This window comes from Pogona vitticeps, chromosome 4 (genome assembly GCF_051106095.1).
Source record: "Pogona vitticeps strain Pit_001003342236 chromosome 4, PviZW2.1, whole genome shotgun sequence".
NCBI classification, from domain to species: Eukaryota; Metazoa; Chordata; class Lepidosauria; order Squamata; family Agamidae; genus Pogona; species Pogona vitticeps.
Window position 1 is genome coordinate 135,423,226 of NC_135786.1, and position 20,926 is coordinate 135,444,151.

Here is a 20,926-nt window from a genome sequence, read left to right on the forward strand (position 1 = left end):
TAAGGCAACGGTGGTTCGGTACTTCTCTGCCCAAACATAAAAAAATAACCCTCTGTGTCCCGCACACGAGGGTAACCCTTGTACTCGTTTGCCTAAAGCCTTGAAACTCCAGGTCAAACCCACGGACGGAGAGACCCACGGCTGCACTATATGGGTGCAGCCGTCAAGCGTTAGCCACGCACATCTGAACCGGCCCAAAGAGATGGCACCCAAACCGTTCACGTCTGAAGGCGGCCTCCCGTGACGGAGGCGTGAGAAGATGAGCAGCCCCGTCGCGCGCGGCTCCCGGTTTCGCATCTCGCCGGCGGGGAAAGAGCCGCAGGCGCGAAAGGGAGACGTCACTCGTTTCTAACGGAGAGCGAGCGAAGGGGGGGTGGCCAGGCAAAAGGCTGCGCCGGGGTCCTTGGACGGGGAGGGGCGTCAGCAGCAAGAGGTGGTGGTGGAGGAGGAGGAGAGAGGCCGGAAAGGCCGCCCCTCCGCGCGCCCCCCTCCCCAGTGGTGGCAGAGCCGGAGGGAGCGGAGGAGGAGGAGGAGGAGGAGGAGGTCCGCCGGGTCCAATTCCAGCCTCCCCCGAGAGGGCTGGAGGAGGAGCAACTACCGCAGCGGCGGCAACTGGCCGCCCGCACATGCAGGAGGAGCTCGGGCGCCGCCTCCTCGGCACCTCCAGCAGGACCGGACCTGCCTTTCCTGTCCGGCTGGTTCTCTCCCCCCCCCCCCAATACACAAGTCTAGCCTCCGTAGAGTCGCGCTCGGTGAGGCGGGCGCCCTCTCCTCCCTCCGGGGCCCCGCCGTCTAGGTCCCTGCGTCCCGGCACTGGCGGCGAGAGTCGCAGCAGCAGCAGCTTTTCCACCCAGCTCCTTGCCAGCATCTCCGTCGAGCGGCTGACGATCAGGAAGGCAGCCTGTCCTCCGGGGCGCTCCGCTCCCGCTTTCGGACGTGCCTTTGGTAGATAAATCGACGCGCGCGTCGTCCCCCCCCCCCCCGCCATGGTGGTCCTGCTGGGGTGAGTAGCCTCGATCCTAGTGACTTCTCTCGCTGCCTCTCTCTCCCCCCCCCGACCCCCCGCAGCCCCACGAATGACTGGGACTGGACGGGAGTCGCTGGTTTATGTGCGTGAACACCAAACGGTGGAAAGTATCGGCTGCCGCTTAAGAGGGGACGAGCAGAAAGCCACTTCGTCCGCCCACCCGCCGGAGTTTTACGCACAAGGAAGCTCTACTCGTTTCGGTGGGGCTTCCGTTGGAAGTGCACACGCTGGGGATAGTAGCGCTGCGGTTCGAGCCTACGAATGTTTACTCGCGAGAAAGTCCCGCTGAGTTCGAGAAGGCTGACTTGACTCCTAAGAATTGCAGCTTTTTTTCTTTTTGAGGCTTCAGCCAAAATGTGTGTGTGTGTGTGTGTGTGTGTGTGTGTGTGTGGGTGCGCGGGCGCAGTCCTATATATTTGGATGGCGCTCTGGCTGAGTCGTTGCAAACTTGGCTTTCTGCTGTGTAAACCTGCTTAAGCGGGGCAAGGACAGGCCGGCTGTGTGTGTTAACTGTGAAGCCGTTGGAAAGTGAGGAGCTTGCGTGAGGGCTGAGCGCAGGTGTTATTGTGTGCTGAGGTGATGAAGGGGAGACCACTCTGTGGTCCAAGGCATGTCTTCATGTCGGGAGAGACTCTTGTCTGAGCGCAGACAAACTTCAGATCTGGCGAGGAGAAGGGGCAGGAGAGGTGGCCCCAGACGTGTTTTTCTAGCACTGCTCTCAACTCCAGTGCAAAAGGTCGCCCCGTCCATACAGTAGGCTTTCAAATTTCCCGTTTGCTCTTTCGTCTACGGCTGCACAGTCTGCCCCCTGGACGTGCAATCTCAGCCCTAGACGTCAGGGGGCGCCAGAAGTGAGGCTTCGGCTTCAGGAGAAATTCGGCCTCAGCTCCCCCCCCTTTCTTTTTTAAAATCAGTTTGAGAGAGAGAAGGTGAGAGAGTGGAAGAAAGGTGCAGATGTTCTGTATTAAGCAGAACCGTCCTTGATGTTGTCTGGCAGTCCTCATCTGTTAAAAGGAGAGAAAAGGGAGGCTTTGTTGGGCTGAATTCCTTTTGAAGAAATGCTAGAAGTGGAATTTCTAACCTGGTCGCTGTATGCTCCTTTGCTAATTTTAGGGAAAAGAATAAAAAAGCAACATCTAAACAAAAGAATTGCACCCCAATCCCAGCCATGTATACTAGGAAGTAAGTAAACTTGGGTTCAGTGTGCCATACAATGTGTGCGGTGTTGCCCCATTAGAAAGAAAAAACTAAAATCCTTTCTTTTTTACTTCTTTTTTTGGTGACATTACATCTGACTGACAGCAACTCTAATGGGAGGGGGGGTTTCAAGGTATGTGAGATTTAAGGAGTAGTTTTACCAATGCCACCACCTCCCCAGTGAATTTCCATGTTAGGGGCTTGAACCCAGGGGCTTCTGAACCTTAGTCTTTTACTCTGTCTACTCACACTGCACTGGCTCACTCTGTTATTGGTTTACTGCCTGTCTAATGGCATCAGCGATATTGATGTATAGCTATCTTAAAGACTGAATGACGACTGCTTGGGTTGATAATTTGTTTGCGGCTTCTTGAGTTTTAAGTTATTTAAAAATGCCTATGCTGTCTTTCTATCAAAGTGATCTTTCACAGAGATTATGTAAAAAGAGACAGAAATACAGTGTAAAATGTTTTTACAGGGGAAAAAACAATACAGAACTAATAACAACTCAATAACCTTAAAAATAATATGCAGTTGTGGACTTTATATCTGATACCTATTAAGCCACCAAATCTTTCCTGATTGTTTAAATGTAGGTGTTGGCTTTCTGAAAACCAAATTGTTGTGTAAAGGTAAACCATTGCCTGAATGTTAGGTTTGTTTCTCTAGTATAGCCACCATTCCAAAGGTTTTTAAAGTCTGCATGTACATTCCTTTCTTTACATTTGGTTCCTGTGAACATACATGGAAGTCAGTGGTCAGTGGCTTTAGTCACTGAATGATGAATGTGTGCATAAGCATGCAGAAATGTGAATGTTACAAGGTCTTTGCAAAAAGGGTAGCATATAGGTAGAGTTTTAAGGCAGCTGTAGTTGGCAGCAGTTTCTTGTTGTGCGTATGCTGGGTGCTGACCTCCTAGTTTGTGTGCTATGCAGTGATAGCTTTATTAAATACCCTCCAAGAAGTCAGAATGTTATTTGTGCTTGGTTTGTTTATAATATGAATCCCAGGAGAATAATTTGAGTTATTGGTCTTTAAGCTCATGAAGAATAGCTGGGTGTATTGTTTGTAGTATTGATCTGATAAATAAGTACCAATTTGCTGCAAGCTATTAATGTCAAATTTAAACATAAATGGATCTTTATGGTAATTGACAGAGAACTTGCAAGTTCATATATCTTGAAAATAAACTAATTAGGTAGATTTATGGTTCAATATGTACAGCTGGTATCCTAATGTTTTATAAAGCCAAGTAACTACTCTTTAAAGAAATAAATAGTTTGGGGATTTGGGAGGACTGTAAAAAGTGCATGTTTTAAGAGTCCAGCAGATTGTGTTGTCGTTTTTAATGCCAACTTATAGTATTCAAACAGCCCATTCAAATCTTCTGAGAAACAGGAGGCACGCAGGTTTTGAGGTGGTGTTTGAGTTTTAGACTAGGCAGCAGTTGAAAGTGTACTATGGGGAGGCTTCCCTCTCTGGACATATAATCTAGCACTGTTCAAAATAAACTGAGAACAGCAGAGTTTCTATGAGACTTTTTTTAAAAAAAAGGTATAAACTACTTGTATGTTCAGCAGCATTTCCCTAAAGACTGTGAGTGAGACAAAACTGTGTTGTACAGATTGTATCATCTCCTGTCATTGCGTAGGCTTCTTCAGAGGCAGGATTTCATAATGGCTTTAATGTATTCTTTCTGCTGTTACTGTTTTGTGTTGCTTTTATATACATGTAAGTGGGGCCTGCAACAAAATATTGTGTGTAGAATTGTTAACTGAAGAGCTCAGTTTTCCTTCCTTCCTTCCTTCCTTCCTTCCTTCCTTCCTTCCTTCCTTCCTTCCTTCCTTCCTTCCTTCCTTTTTTGAAGCATCCTTTACATCTTAACTTCAAAATCTCTATTTTGCTAAGGAAGGGTTTGGGATTGTTCATAGCAAAAAGGCTATTGTTTACACTTGCTTACCTCTAACCTAACTGATTTGCTAAGAATGATCCTTGCTGAAATATAAACCATGACATCACTGACTGAGCTGGCTATAGTGATCTCAAATGTGGGATCAACAACCCCAGGATAATTGTCTAAGTTGCCTTTAGATGACTCACCAAGACCACAGTGGACAAACCAACCCAGCACTTTGTCACTTCCATAGAAACTACGAGGCTGTTTTAGTGCATTATTTATTTAAATGAATGCCCCACCTTTCCACTAAATATGTTTTTTTCTAAAATACAGTGCTAAAGGCAATTTTTAAAAGAATAAAAACAGATAAAGCCACTTTTACCGAAAAAGTAAACATGTGTAAACTAACTGCTATAAAATCATTAAAATCAATTAAATAAGTTAAAACCATTAAAACCAACAAAGGGTACTGTTAAAAACAGCACAGCAGGACTGGATGTAACATATATTTTGTGCTGTTTTTAATTTGCTTAGTGTATTTTTCTTCTTTCTTTTCTGTCATTGTACTATTTTGAAATGTTTGGTTTATAAAATAAATAAAAATATGCTTATGAATATGGATATCTTGGTGGAGACAAGGTCAGGATGATCTAAACCACTGGTTCTTAACCTTTGATACTCAGATGTTTTTGGAGTGCAACTCCCAGAAGCCTTCACCATCAGCTCTGCTGGCTGGGGTTTCTGGGAGTTGCAGTTCAAAAACACCTGAGCAACAAAGGTTAAGAACCACTGATCTAAACAGTGGTATTCCTGATTGCTGTATGTAGATGTGAAAGTTGGCCAATGAAGAAAGCTTACAGAAAAAAGGATTGATCCCAAAATGTAGTGCTAGAGAAGAGCATTACAGAGATCATGGATCTTCAGAAAGAGAAGTAAAGTTGGTTCTGGGTCTAATCAAGCTGGAACTCTGTAGAAGCAAAATAACTAAACTGAGATGACAAGACTCACTGGACAAGCTTATAATACCAGGAGAAGTTAAGAGCAACAGTAGGAAAAGGAGGACTTAGCATGTGGTAGGGATTCCATAATGGAAGCCACATTCTTGAATTTGCAAGGGTTAAACAGGACTGTTGGAGATAGGACTTTGTGGAGATCATTAATTTATGAGGTCACAATAAGTTCATAGTGACTTGATGACATACAATAACAATAGCAAATGTCCCATTTTGAGATAAGATGGTGGAGAGATGGCATTGATTCATGAGTATGTCAAGCATTTGTAAAGAACATTGATTTAGATCTCTTTTCTTTTGGCTTCTGACCTAGGTATAGGATAGAATTGGCCTTGGTTGCTCTTATTGGGACACAATTAGTTCAACATGCTGTCTTAGCAGGGTTTTTTTTTTTTTGAATATTTATTTAAGGACAGGGTAGGGTATACAAAAAGTAAGGGGGAATGGGGAAAAGGGGAAAGGGTTAGGGGGATAGGAGAACACAGAGTATTCAGTCATCCGATCAATTCATATTACAGTAACAAATCAACTTTTTGCTTTTTCACAATTTGATTACCTCCTGCTTTCATCTTAAAATTTAATTTTAGTTTAATTCTATGTTACTCCAACACTATCTGGTAACTGCAGCCATTTATACAATACATCCCATCATTCAATCTTCTTTTGAATTGAACATTCTTTCAGCCCATCTGACAGGATATCCATTTTTGTCATTTCCCATATTTTCCCAATAAGTTTCTCTTGTTTCAGTATCTCTGCTTTCTTGAGATTTTTAACATAATGCTTTTTAATTTTGGAAGCTGCATAGGTCACTGGATGACTCTTTATCCCATCTATGTTACCTGGTGTCATGCCCAATAAAGTTGGTTCTGAAGTTTGTGCAACTTCATTTAACTGTTGTTTGGCATCTAATGTCCCCTCTTTCATCACTTTCATCAGATCTTCTATTTTGCTAAGACCTTCATTCACTTGCTGAAAACACTGTTATTATTGTCTTTTGCATAGTAATCTGCCATTCCTTTTCTATTTCTTGTACAACTATTCCAGAACTTTGAGCTTGCACAGACCAAGTCTCCATTTGATGTCTCAAATTTTGGGGGCCATCTCAGGCTTTCAAATAAGTGGAGTTTGTATAGATGATACTATGTCCTTAACCACAATGATCGCCCCTTAGATATCCTTCAACAGTTTCCACAATTTTATCAACAATCCAAACCCCTAATCATAAACCTCCCCTTAGATCTCCCTCCAATCTTTATCCAAATATTATAATATAAAAATCAAATTTTCACCCAGCAAATTCAAATTCAAATAGAACCGTGGCACAATTATTTATTCTTCTCCCGAGTCTAGCAAGCTACTATTATCAGACTCACACACAGTCCAGCAAACCAAAACAACAATCACAGAGTTTCAGACTGTCCAGTAGTTGTCCTTGAAGCCCGTCTTATGATCTTTCTATTAACCCGTTGATACTCCTCAGTCCAGTCGACCACATCAGCTCCTTCTTTCTTCTCCAGAAAACCACCAGATTCTATTATCAAAAGTTCACAGAGTCCAGGAAAGAGAAAAGAGAAATACATCAAAGCCAAACTGCATTCACAAAACTCAAGTCTCTTGAATCCTGTCTGATGGTATTACCGTCTGGGATTCTTTTCCAGAAACACAAGATTTATTTTTCTGTCTCACTCTCTTGGCTTTGAAACCAGCCTGCTACTGTATTAAGAGTTAGTTTTGCTTTTGAGGCAGAGTGATAAGATAGGTTCGCCGCTGCTTTTCTTCTTTCAGTCAAATATTTTCATTCTTATTTTCAGCTTAATGGGGCTGTTTCATAAATCAAAGGCTTCAGCTTACTTAGTTGTTATATATTTTAAGCTTATATTGGTTGTTCTCTTCTCCCCTGGTAAAATATGGCTTCTGCCTCCAATCTGTGCTGGGTGATTTCTTCAAAGGGAAGAAGTCCGGGTTTGCCTCCCATTCTTCTCCTTCTGCTGCTCACCATCTGCTTCAGAGAGAATTCTCCTAGACTCTCCTTCGATCCCCATTTCAAAAAGGGGATCCCGGACCGGACGGGTTCCAGTTTTTCCAGAGAGTTCTTCTCTGGAGCTACTGGCAGCACCGCAACAAAGCCCCGCCTATGTCTTAGCAGCTTTTGATACCATTGATCACAGTGCACTCTTGGTTCTGTGGATGGGGAGCATTGCTTTATGACGGTAGCTCCACTCCTATCTGTAGAGCAGGTTCCAGCATTAGTTTCATGAGTGTTTTGACAGGGGATGAAGACACTATCTTGTTTCCAACACTGTATAACATCTACAGTATTATGAAACCACTGGGCATGATCATTGGAGGTACCATCGGCATGTTGGTGGTAGTTCTATTTCTCCATTATGTTTGAACCAAGAGAAGCAACACAGAGCTTGTGTTAGTGCTTGAATGCAGCGATGAGCTTAGAGAAGTGAAGGCTACAGCAGAGGGACAAAGAACCAGGAAAACAAAACATTTTCCCCTCCATCTTCTTTCCTGCAATGATAATTTTTTCAGTCCCCCCCCCCCCGGAAGAACAGGAAACTTTGAAGCAAGGGGAAATCTCTGATGACGTCTTTAGGAAAATGCTATCTAAAGACAAAGGTTTACTAACTCAGAATGCTAGTAACTATGTAAATACTTATATGTAACAGGGCAGGCATATATAGCAATCAAAACAACAATGGATTTGTTCATATGGTGGTGGCATCTTCAGGAGAAGGTGGATGGGTGGAGTTCATAATTGTTTCTCACTTGCGGTTTACCTTCTTCAGGAGACCCTTGTCTTAGTTTGATAGAGACAATTATGGTAGCAGGAGACTGTTTCTGTCTGAATAAAATACATTATTTTGCTTATTACAAAACCTGTATTTTCTGTTTCTATTTTCCCCTTCTTATTGGGTAGCAAAAATTACATGCTTAGGTGTAGGAGTTGGCAACTCTCAGTTCAGAACAACGTGAATATTCACCCAGTTGACCACAGATTGTGATAACTTTCTTGAAGGATCTGTAGGAGAATTTACTATCTGATTACACCAGTTACGACCATTTCTGGACAGCCTGATCATGACATACATATTGGGAAGTGACTGTCTATATATGCATAGCTGTCTTTAAGGCTAGTTAGGAAGCTGCCAGTTCAATCCCTTAAGACTGATCTGACCACCTCATAAAAAAATCAATAGTATTTGTTAGGAACTGTGGTATCAGATGAAGGGGAGTATTGTTTTATACTTGAGCAAGTGCCAGGCAGCAAGCTAAAGAATGTGGGGTAATCCTATGTGGCCATGTACAATTGATTTGCCTTAACTCCTCAAAATGGTATGAATTGCCTTCTTTGAAGATCCATGTATGTACAGTATTTGGAAGGAAGTATGTTGACAGATGAAAAAGGGGAAGGAGAATACTTTTATATTAGACATGTTAACCTTAGTGAGATGCAATTTTATCAGATTAAATAATGATTAATATGATGGACACAGACCACACCTCAGTCTCTTAAGGGTGATTTCATCCATAAATGAAAGCAGAAGTGATAAAAATTCCACACATAATTCACAGATATTGCCCTATCTGTCTTTTCAGTGCTACTCCCACCACCCACAAACCATTTCAATATACAGTATTTTGGATTTCTTCAGTTCAGTTTGAAGCCTTTTCAATTGTAATTGGATGAAAAGCCTCAGAATCTGACATGTCTGTTATGTACATACTATTTTGTACTTTAATTTTTTTTCTCGCCTGAATAATTAAAGCGAACTCTATTCATTACTGACTGCTACAACGGCAAATAATTTTACTGGAAATGTCCTGAAGTATTTTTGTTGAAAGCTACCTGATCTTTAACCTGATATCTGGCCTCTCTTGCAAATGGCTGGATCACTGTGAACATCTGGAGAAGAACCTCCTTAGCCTCCTTTTCTTTTCTGGGATAAATAAATGTGTGTGCTTCAAAGTTTATTTAAAAACAAACAAAAAGATTTTCCAACTGCACAAATCCACTCTCAGACCCTGCCCCATAGAAAGCCAAACGCAAATCTTCAGACTGTGTGATTGTTTTGGTGTCACAGAGGTATAGTTGAAGATCCTATTCCCACTTTCTATAACATCCATGGCGATTACCTTTAAAATGTCCAACTGAGCTGGTGGCTTAACCCAATCCATTTTACACTGCAGTCATCAGGGCCTGCATACTTTCAGTTCTGATGACGATAAAGAAGCAGAAGTTCTAACCAGAATTTGTTTTATTGTTTGATTTAAATATGGACGCCAAGCACTGTCTAACCCTTATATAAACTGTATTACACAACAGTGCCTATTGTTGTGGTTCTTAATAAACAGACATGTACAACCTGATTTCCCCCCTCTTTCACCAACTGCACATCTGTCAGTTTCCAAATATATAAACTTTTTAAAATAACAACACAGTTTGTGTGAACTGATGTACTTCATTCTTTTCTTTTTCTTTTTTATATCCCGCTGCTGTTGCTGAAGCCAATTTCATCTGAATTTTGAGTTTGCCAAATTAAATCTAGGCTTCTAACTCTATCTGCCAAATCCTAAGCTTTTCCTTATTACTTTAAGTGAAATAGTTTGGGATCAAAATATTGGACAGACAGCCTCCTCCTGTATGGTAAAAGTAAAGGTAAAGGTTCCCCTTGACAATTTGTCCAGTCATGTTCTACTCTAGAGGGCGGTGCTCATCCCCGTTTCCAAGCCATAGAGCCAGCGTTTGTCCGAAGACAATCTTCCGTGGTCACATGGCCAGTGCGACTTAGACACAGAATGCTGTTACCTTCCCACCGAGGTGGTCCCTATTTATCTACTCACATTTGCATGCTTTCGAACCGCTAGGTTGGCGGGAGCTGGGACGAGCAACGGGCACTCACTCGGTCATGTGGATTTGATCTTACAGCTGCAGATCTATAGACCTTACAGCACAGAGGCTTCTGCGGTTTAACCCGCAGTGCCACCACGTCTCTCCTGTATGAGTCCTCCTCAAATTTGGTGTCTCCAAAGAAGGCCCAAATGTGTGTTCTACTACCCCTCAAGCTTGGTTTGTGAGTGTGCCACAGCATGTCCTTTTATTGGGAGAAAGGTAGGATATAAATTAGGTAGACAAGTAAATGCCTCTACAGGTGTTTTATGGGAGTAGCACTTTGATTGTGGAACTTCCACCTGGGAGGTCAGATTGACTGCACCTTTGTTGAACATCATGACTAGAGATGGGGCCGACTTACCATTTTGACAAAATTGCCCTGCTTCGTGAGTCGTCAGAAGTTGACAATGCATGAAGTTGCCTCATGAAGCGATGAATAATGAAGTTATTTGTTGATTTGTGGGGGGTTATGTAAAAAAATAAACACTCACCCACTGCCTCTGCCCTACCGCTGCCACCCACCACCACCGCACCCCCACCCCCTTCGTATTAAAGATCAGTGGCTGATAGGCAGCCGCCACCACTCACAGCCTACCCCACCCCTTCCTCTCCCTATCTTAGCCCCCACCGACACCCCCTTACCTTAATCACTGCTGCTGAGGTCTTCCTCTGGCCTCCCAGGAAGCTTCAGCGGCCATCTTTGCAAAGGGCAGCCAGTCTCCCTTTTTACATGCTGTAGCTGGGAGGCTGATCGGCGGCCCGTAGGCAGAATCGGGTGTGGGTTTTTTGTTTTGTTTTGTAATACGAAGGATGAATAAAAACGGGTAAATATTCATCCCTTTGTATTTGCAGGGGTCTCTGGAGCTCACGAATATGAAGGGATGAATATTTAATGAAGTGGCTATTTTCGTCGAAAAAGCCAATCCATTTTTATATTCGTCCCCATCTCTAATCATGACTCTATTATTCTTTCAGGCCTTTGGCTTTCAATACGGTTTAACTCTATATTTAAGGTATAGATTTACCAGATGAGCGGGATATAAATCAAATAAATCAAATAAATAAATAAATAAATATTTATGTTCCTTTTGTGCTTTTATACTTCATTGCGCATTGCTTTTGGAGTGCTGATGGGCAGAAAAGTGATTTATAAACACTTTTAACAAAATTAAAAGATACATTTGGACTAAATCAGTTAAGTTAAACGTTCTCCATTCTTTATCAAAAACATATATGTGATTGCCTCAGATATTTTGTAATAAGAGTATGTTCATTGATTCAAGCCCTGCTTTATAGGCAATAGCCCTGTGGTATCCTTGCATGTTGCCATGTCATCTAGACCAAAGTCAAATGTTTACACGTTAACAGTCAGTTACATGTATGCACATATGTTAAGTTGCACATCTGATCACAGTCATGGGAACAAGGAGTACCCATTTCAGGGTGCCAACCATGCCTTTCCCAGGGTCATTCATCATAATCTTTATCCCTTTCAGGGTTTTTTTGTACATAACCTTGCCACGATATACTCAGCTAGTGATCTGAACTGGCAGTGATCCACCAGAACCTTTGATTATGATTGATAATGCAATGAAAATGATAAGCCAATGTGAAGAAGTTGTGAAAAGCGCTAATTCTAGGTTAGCTATACAGTGGTGCCTCGCTTAACGATTGCTTCGTACAACGAAAAATTCACTTAACGATGGCTTTTTCGGAACGATCTTGTGCTTCACTTAACGATTTTCCCTATGGGCGATTTTCGCTTAACAATTTTGGGACCATGCTTCACTTAACGATGACAGTTTTAGGTCCCCTTGTTTCACTTAACTTTTTTTTATAGCCCCGTTTTTGCTATTTTTAAAATATTCTAAAATGTTTAAAAATGTTTAAAATGCTTGGAATCATTAGTGCACCTAATAAAACCTTTGTTAACTTAATTTGGCTTTGTTCTGAGTCTTTTTGAATTTTTTGTGAATTTTTTCCCCCATTGAAATAGGCTTCAATGCATTTCAATGGGTTTCGCTTAACGTTTTTTCCTATGGGGATTTTCGCTTAAGGATGGTAATCCGTTCCAATTGGAACGGATTATCCGGTTTTCAATGCATCTCTATGGGAAATGGTGTTTTGCTTAACAATGTTTTCACATAGCGATGTTTTTTTTGAAACCAATTAAAATCGTTAAGCGAGGCACCACTGTAATTAGAAAGGAAATTAAAAGATATGACTGGCAATATTATAGAGCCTTTATACAAATCTAGGGTGCACTTACCCTTAGATTATCATACACAGTTCTTGTCACCTCAGAATCGATACTGTACAGCTGAAATGGTGGCGAAATGGCAATCAAATTGGTCAATGGGTTGAAGCAATGGGTTTCAACCTCTTGTCTTCCAGATATATTGGATATTTTGGACTTCAGCTCTCAGAAACCCTAACTATTGGCTTTTGAAGTTAAATCTGAAACAGCTGTAGGGTCAAAGGTTGAGAACCACTGCACCAGAGTAGCTCTTGTATTGAAAGGTGACACAGTGTCAGGCTCTCTGCTGTAATGTCATGTGTGTTGGGGGGAAGAGGTCAGAGGCTGACTACAAGGGGGAAAATGCTGGAAATGCTACAGGTTTGGGGTGGACTCATTTGTGCCCCCCCCCTTGATCAGAAAATGCAATGGGAAATGCAAATCAACTTGGAGTCCTGCATCCTCAATCCTTCCCACCAGAGACAGTTCTCTTTTTTTAAAAAAAGCAAATCCTTTTGCTTTGAACCAAAGCAGAAAGACCAAGCAAGCCCATACAGAGAGAGAGAGAGAGAGAGAGGCTTTGACAAAGCACCTTCCCCTTGGGCTTTTGAGAGAGAACAAGGAGAGTGTGCAGGCACACACATACACAAGTGCTGTAGTGTCAGCCTCTCCTCTCCCAATACTTTTTAAAACAGTTTCTCCTGGGTGGTTAATCCTGATTCTTTGTTTATTTCTTTGTATCTTTGTATTTTACAGCTTCATGAATTCTACTGGACAGAAATATCTGATAAAGAAATGAGTGATTGAGGAAGGAGAGCCGCCTTCAGGCAGTTATTTTGAACCATGCAACTTACAAGCACTTCAAATAGAACCGGAATTAGAAGGCTTTCCTGCCTTGTGTTGCCATGAATGCCCCAGTGCAACTTCTCAGTGAGAGAATGTGAGTGAATTCACATTTCCCTCACTGTGTGGATGCATCCTAAGTAAGATGATCATGGATGGTGTGAAGAAGGGGTATAGAGAGAAGTGATTTGTCCCATCTCACAGTAGTACAACCTGGGGTTATGCTCATGGGCTGAATGATGGGAGATTTATCATGAAAAGAGAGAGAACTGTGTGGTCAATTACACAATAAAGGTTTGGTGATACCTTTATTAGACCACTAAAATCAAACATTTAGCACAAGATTTCATAATTAAAAATACAGTGTAATGCATCAAAATTTGTGGAGAGTGCAGAAAAATTATAATTGAATATCCCAAATTTTCATGACAGAAAAGTCTGCCAGGCATATTTCTTAAGGTGAAGTCAGAGCTCTTGTGTGTGTGTGAGAGAGAGAAAGAGAGAGAGAGAGATTAAATGCTTCCCCTGGTACCATGTGCTTGACATTTTCCAGTGAGCTGTTAGGAGAGGAGGCAGTCCCTCAATGTATCCTGCCTCATTACCCATATTGGCTGTTTTGGCTATAGCAAGGTACTATGTTGCAGGCACCTTGGGTGGCTTTAAAGGCGGATCAGACAGATCCAGGGATGTGTTCTCAAAGGCTTTCATGGCTGGGATCTGATGGTTGTTGTGGGTTTTTCGGGCTCTTTGTCTGTGTTCTGGAGGTTTTTCTTCCTAACATTTTGCCAGTCTCTCCTGAAAAGAACAAAAACCTGATCCCACAGCTACAAATATTCAGCATCCCAGACACTACACCGAAACACAGACAAGAGTTCTAGCTCCTGTCCTCTGAAGATGCCAGTCACAGAGACTGATGAAATGTTAGGAAGAAAAACTTCCAGATCACGGCCAAACAGCCCAAAAAAAAAAAAAAAAAAAAAAACCACAACAACCATCAGATCCAGGGGTGCTAAGCTGCTACTTAATGGTTACTAGTCATGATAGCTTTATGTTAATGTCCATTTAGAGGTATTGTGCTGCTGTATGAAATTGTGGGGACCTCAAGAAGGAAAGCATTATGCCAATGACCTGGTAGAGAACTTTTCTTACAGGCTGTTGTTGATTGCTATTCAGCCAGATGCTGGATGATATATGCCTTCATTCTGAATTGTTCATAATCTAATAGCAGTTTGTTTGATTCTTCTATTAAATGAAATGCTGGCATATGAGCCTGGCCTGTAGGCAACCATGTCAAAAACCAACCATGAGGTCCCTGCATTCCTAGCATCTCTATGAATTGATGACATGAGAGGTGAAAAGCCTCATATGGATAAGGGTTACCCAAAGGAGATGCTGACTCATTCACAGCTTGAGATTGAAGCCAAATTGTTGTGCTGGCTAGAAATGGATCCGTGTTGGAACTGGAGAAAAGTATGGCTCTTGTTCTCCTCCAGTTTAAATCTGTTAGGACACAAGGCACCAATCAGTTATGAAGATGCTAGTGATGCTCCCACAACATTTCAAATGTCTTTTTTTTTTTGATGTTGTTTATACCTCCCAGTATCCCTCAGCCAGCTGCTGTCAATGCTGGCTGCAGGATTCAGATAGTTGTACTCCTGAAAAGTAATTTTTTTCCGAGCTCTCACTGTCTGCAGAGAGCACTGAGGTCAGTCTTAACTAGAGATTGCGGTATTCATATTCATATACGAATATCCCCACACAGGTGGAAATAAAGAGGGTCCAGCCCCCTGGGGCCGGACCGTCCACTCACCTTCCGCTGTGGCCATGGGCTCCGTGCTCCCTTCCTATCGCTCTGGAGCTCGTGGTCTGTGAGCTACTCTTCGACCTGGCAGAGAGGCCCGTCCTCCCGCCTCCTGCCAGGAGTGGCTCACAGACAGTGACCTCTGGAGCAATAGGAAGGGAGCACGGAGCCCACAGCAACAGTGGAAGTTTATTTATTTATTTTATTTACAATATTTTTTAGCCACACCATTACCAGTGGCTTCTGGGCGGCGTACAACATTAAAACTTAAAAACATTAAAAACATTTAAAAAGACAATATAAAATATCATATATTAAAATAATTCTTAAAACATTACAATTAATAAGTCCTGCTGCTCATGTGACCAGCTAGGGAATACTGTTTAATTAAAATGCTGGCTAAACAGAAAGGTCTTTGCCTGGCGCCGAAAAGCCAAGAGTGTTGGAGCCAGGCGGATCTCTATAGGGAGGGCATTCCAAAGTTGGGGGGCAACATCCGAGAAGGCCCTATTTCAACATGCCATCCCCCTCACCTCTTTCAGGGATGGCACCTTCAGAAGGGCCTCCTGGCCTGATCTTAGAGGACTGGCAGGCTCATATGGAAGAAGGCGGTCCTTTAGGTAACCAGGTCCTAAGCTGTTTAGGGCTTTATATGTCAAAGCAAGCACTTTGAGTCAGGCCCGAGCAGCAACCGTCAGCCAGTGCAAATTTTTCAGAACCAACGTGATATGAGTCTGTGCGGTGGCACCACTTACCAGCCGCGCTGCCCGGTTCTGTGCCAGTTGCAGTTGTTGGACCGTCTTCAAAGGCTGCCCCACGTATAGTGCATTGCAGTAGTCCAGTCTGGTTGTTACCAGTGCATGAGTTGTTACCAGCTGAGTGGACAGTTCGGCCCCAGGGGGCTGGATCCTCTTTATTTCCACCTATGTGGGGGTATTCATATACAAATACCCCCATTTCTAGTCTTAACAGCAGAACCCCAAATTTTTGTGACCTTCCACAGTCAAGACTCCACAGGGCAGGAGTCCAAGGTGATCCTGACACACTGCTTGTCCTTATGGTTAAGCTGAGAGTCTGATATATATCCTGAGAGTCTGATATATATCCTGCAACCACTTCTCATATTGTTGCTTTAACATTACTTGGAAATCTTTTCATTGCACAATTGCATTTCAATTAATGTTCAATGACAAAACCAAATTGTCTTGAAGAAAGAATGTTAAAAGCCTCTACTTGATTGGATGACAGTTCTGAAAGTCAGATCTGCTGCCGTAATGTAGAAAGGAAGAAGGGGGGGGGGCTTTGAGAGCAAAGGCCCTTCTTGGCAGCCCCTCTCTCTGCCCCCCTTTTTCTTTATTGGGGGCAGCAATGTCTGAAAGAAGCCTCATGGACATAAATTGAAACTGCAAGGAGGTGCACTGTAGGGCTTATATTCACAACTAGCCCAGTTGCTGTTTTCGCCAGACTTTCTGTTTTAGCCACACCTTATGATTGTGATGTGTGTTTAAAGCACATCTGGCTTTAACACATAACTGCTGCTCATGCATCACATTTTGCCCTGATTTTTCTTCTTACAAGTTGTCAGGATGAAGCAAAGTTAAAGAGAAAAATGATACAAACAGAAGTTGGGTTCTTCCTGTTTGTTAGTATGCATTTTTATTTGATATGACTACTTACAAGAGAAAGAAAGAATTTGTCAGCTTTTCTGTTCTAGTTTGTCCTCTTTCACATTCCCTCGTGATATTGGCTATAAAAAACAATGCACATGGTTTTTGTCTTTCCCAATTTGTCTTCGTAAAGTACTGCTGACTTGAAAGAATGTGTGTTTTATCAGCCATGCCAAAACATATTTCAGATTGACCTCTCTGTGACATATAGCTTTTGCCAGCTGTTCATGGTAGACTAGTTTTTAACGTCTAGCCTGGAACATTGCAAAATGGACCAGCCAAGAACAGGTGGCAGGCTGCTGTTTCGAATCCCTCCAGAAATCTGAGGAATCAGGTAAACTTTAGGTATTGCGGATGCAACCTCTTTTTAATCATTTGTGAAAGGAGCACACCTCCTAGTGCAATCGAAGAAATAGCCTATGCAGCACTAGAAGACTGCCCCAGGGTATGTGTTTGCTGATGCTTCACTGTCTCTTGCAATACCTTGGCAGATTTTTGGAGGTGGGGTGTAGTAGTTGTAAATTTGCTATTCCTGGAAAGCACTTGGCTAAAAAGCCCTACATGCCATAGGGAAGCAAGAAAGGGATATGCTGTCTGGCAGTGGAAGTCTTCCCAAATGATGATGCTAGCATTAATTAAAACAACAACAGTAACACACCCATAGGATGGGGGAATCTAAAGCAAATCAATCACACGACAACTGGGAATTTCTGTAAATGTGTATCTAATCTGAATTATGTAGATAAATTAGATAAAAAGTTTACTTACAAAGGTCTAGTTTTTTACTCACTAGTTGTTGCTAATTGTTTTCTCAGATATGTTTCACTGTTACATTCAGTTATTTTCATGTTTTCCTTTCACCTTATTTAACACACACACACACACACACACACACACACACACACACACACATGTTTTAAATAAGGTATAAAACAATCCCTGCTCTCTGCGTATAATATTCTGACTGTTGGCTAACAGCTGCTGAGTGCAAAGAGTGAATCTTTTAAAAAGGGCTCCCCTAGGCAGAAGGAAGGGTGACCACACCACTGAGGTTGTGTGGGCTGCCATCACTTGGGGCAAGGCAAGTATGATGGGTCACGTGCAAGCTCTGTCATGCAACATGTGGGTGCGTCAGGAGGAAACCCATGGGGTGGTGCCATGAAGTGACCATGAAGCCACTTGAGGTCCATTCTGGTAGTTTCAGAGAGCCCGGCACCCCTGGCGGCTTGGACGCAGACTGCCGGCAGTGGGAAAAGGGGTGCAAGAAGTGGCTGCATTGATTTAATGGGCAGGCCCCCCCACCTGCCCCTAAGAATTTTGTGCCCAGGCTGAGCATCCCCATAGCCCCCCCCCCATGCTACACCAGTGGACCATGCTGTGCCAATTCATTGTGAACTTGAGAGTGAAGAAAAGGGAAGGGTAGCGTCAGGGATCAGACAGTCATTGTGAACTAGGGAAGAAGTGGAGAGGTTCTGTTTCATGCCTGAACCTTTCAGATGGTTTTTAGGGTTTTCCTGTGCCCTGTTATGTCATGAGGGCTTTGCTCAGCTGAAGAAGCTCTGTCTTGGGATAGAGAATGGAACCGAGAAGCAGATAAATAGTGAAATAACAGAGAGAGAGATGGTCTTGACGAAGTTCTGTTTATTTTTATCTGTGTTTTTAAAGCATTTTTCTGGTGAACCTCCCTTGGACTTGGATTATCACTTGCTTCCTTCTCTCAGGTATAGTTCTAGCCCTAACCGTGAAGTGCCACTTTTCAGGATAAGAATCTCCAGATTCTGCGACTAGTGGTTGTTTGGGGGATGCTGAGAGCTCTGGTCCCCAAAATTAGCATTTCCAAGCTATGCTTCTAATGGCTAGGCCAGGTTTCCCTCGTTGGTGTTCTCTCTGGACAGAGCTTGGAATAAAACTGGGCAAAGAGCAACAAGTAATGTAATTACATGCAGTTGGGGTACTTAGTGTAGTGACTGATTGTGAGGTTGGGAATACCTCCAAAGGCACTCCTCAGAGTGTACCATCTGTCTCTACCAGCAAAAAGACTAAGTAAGGATGGACAAACCTTGTGGGGGAGTTACAGGAGTTGCCTTTAGAATCCCAAACATCAGAGGGCACCAATTTGGCGGAAAAGAAGGAAGATATAAAAGAGGGAGGGAGTTCAAAAGAGAAGGGCACAGGAGGAGAAGGTAAAAACAGAGGAGGACTTGGTAGAGGTAGTCCAAGAAGATCCTTGGACAGGAGAGTGGGTAAGGTTCAGAGTTCCTAGAGAATATGCAGAAAGGGAATGGAAGAGACCACCTTATTGGGGGGAGACAGAAGAAAGAAAGCAGCGTAAAGAATACAAAGCCTGGCAGCAAAAAGAGGCCCAGAGGAGCAAAGGAGATTTATGGAGAACCCTGGGAGATCCCATGGGGCCAGTCCTTTCCGACCGAGATTGAATTTTGGGAGCCACAGGTGGGCTGAGTTTGCCACCCTCAGCAATGACGTTAATGAAACAGGCACCTGATGTATTGGGCCACATGCCTCAGTGGAACCAGGGAGTTAACGAGTTCTTCATCCCCTATCGTGTTTTGAGAAAGTTAAGGCTTATGACTTATTGTTGAAACGAGAACCAGAAGGCATGCATAAAAAAAGAAGCTGAAGATTTGTTAAATAATAGATCTGTTTTATTTGAGGACTTTGGTGTACAGCAATCTTCTTTGAGTCGGAAAGTGCCAAAAGAGGTAAAGGACACAGGACAGGATCACAGTGATATAGCTAATAGTTACATTGTTACTTTTTAGGTATAATGAGGTAACATTCAAATTACTTAGGTGTTGCAAGTCACACGTAGTTACTTTTAACAGTCACTTTTAGAGGGCATAGTAAGGCATGTAAAGGGGCATTTTGATAGGAATTATTCATTTTTATGTCATCCCCTTATTAGCCCTAAGTGGCAAGGAAAGTATTACAGTATTTTGTTTTGCTTCTATTTTTATAGCAATTTTGAAAATGCAGTGTGAGAATTGACCCCTAAAGGAAAGCAGAGAGTAGTATTTCTCTGGCCTGAGGGTAATGGCAGGAGAATAGACTAATAATGCACAGTGAAACAAATTACTTGCGAAGTCAGAGCAATGGCAATGATAAGGTGATTGCTGAGATACAGTGAGGGGCAAAACAAGGTCCTTTAAAAAAGTAATATTCCAGGTTCTGCATATGGAATAAATATATGGCTTAGAATATATTCAGTTCTTTTTTAAAAAAAACCCCTCTGGATTATGAATGTGCAATATTCTGGTTCTGTATCCATATTTTTAAAAATCAGGAAATGATCCAGTATTGCTGCACAATATCATGCCAGCAGCAAAAAAGGACGCCAAGTTTTACATAGCAAAGGGCAGCCTGAATGCTGACATCACCAATTACAGCAGTCAAGATGGTCTACAGGATACTCTTTTCAGCTACCATTCCAACTTGTTGAAAAACAAGTGGGTGAGAAATGGTTAAGTGAAGAAAAAAGGAGTCCGCTTCTGGGATTTTCTGTTGTTTGGTATTCACTTTGTGGATGGTAGTGGAGCTGGGGGACTCCTGTTCAACACCTTGACCATTACCCTGTGGAGTGTCTCAGGGTTCCATGATTCCCCATACTATTTCACATATACATGAAAAATCTGAAAGAGGCTCTCCAGAGTGTTGCGATCTGGTACCACCAGTGTGCTGATGCCTCTCAATCCCATCTGCTTTTTAAGATCTTCCAGTCTGTCTCACTGTCTCAGGCCTCAGTGTGTGGTCATCCAACCCCTCCCCCACTCCCTGCCAATTTCACCCTCGAATCTACAGTACTCTAGACAATTGCAATTTTACTTATAGAAATAACCTTACAGTCATTATGTGCTTTGTGTTTCATAAATTTAAAAATTCAGTGTGAAAAATAACAGTATTTTTGTATGAACACCAAATCAACGGCATCAGATATTTTGACTCTAGCTCCCAGAATTCCTACCCAACATAGCCAATGGCAGAGAATTACAGGTATTATAATTCCAATACACGTACACTCCCGAACTAATAAAAATAATCTTTGTGCCAATGACATGGCATGAAAGATCTCATAACTTCTTGACACACAATGTTTCAAAGGATGTTTCAAATCATATGATCACTAGGAAGAAATTAATGATGGATGTGAGGCTGTCGGTGAGAGCAAGGTCCCTCTCACGGGAGTGCCACCCTCCTGCCCTCTGCCGACAAGGAGGTGCAAACACCACCCATTCCCCCTCCCAGGAAGATTAGACCACCTGAGGCAAACCCGGGGAACGTAGAGGAGAAATTGAAGGGAATGACCGTTGGAGCAAGCGGGAAT

General features: G+C 42.7%; 1 protein-coding gene across 1 annotated transcript in view; it reads left to right on the forward strand.

Moving 5' to 3' along the window:
- The first annotated feature begins 862 nt into the window (after positions 1 to 862).
- SEMA5A (semaphorin 5A) overlaps positions 863 to 20,926 on the forward strand; it is a 195,819-nt gene continuing 175,755 nt past the window's right edge. The window contains exon 1 of the mRNA XM_020812770.3: positions 863 to 1,003. The gene's annotated coding sequence lies outside the window, so the exon portion shown is untranslated. The remainder of the gene's footprint in view (positions 1,004 to 20,926) is intronic.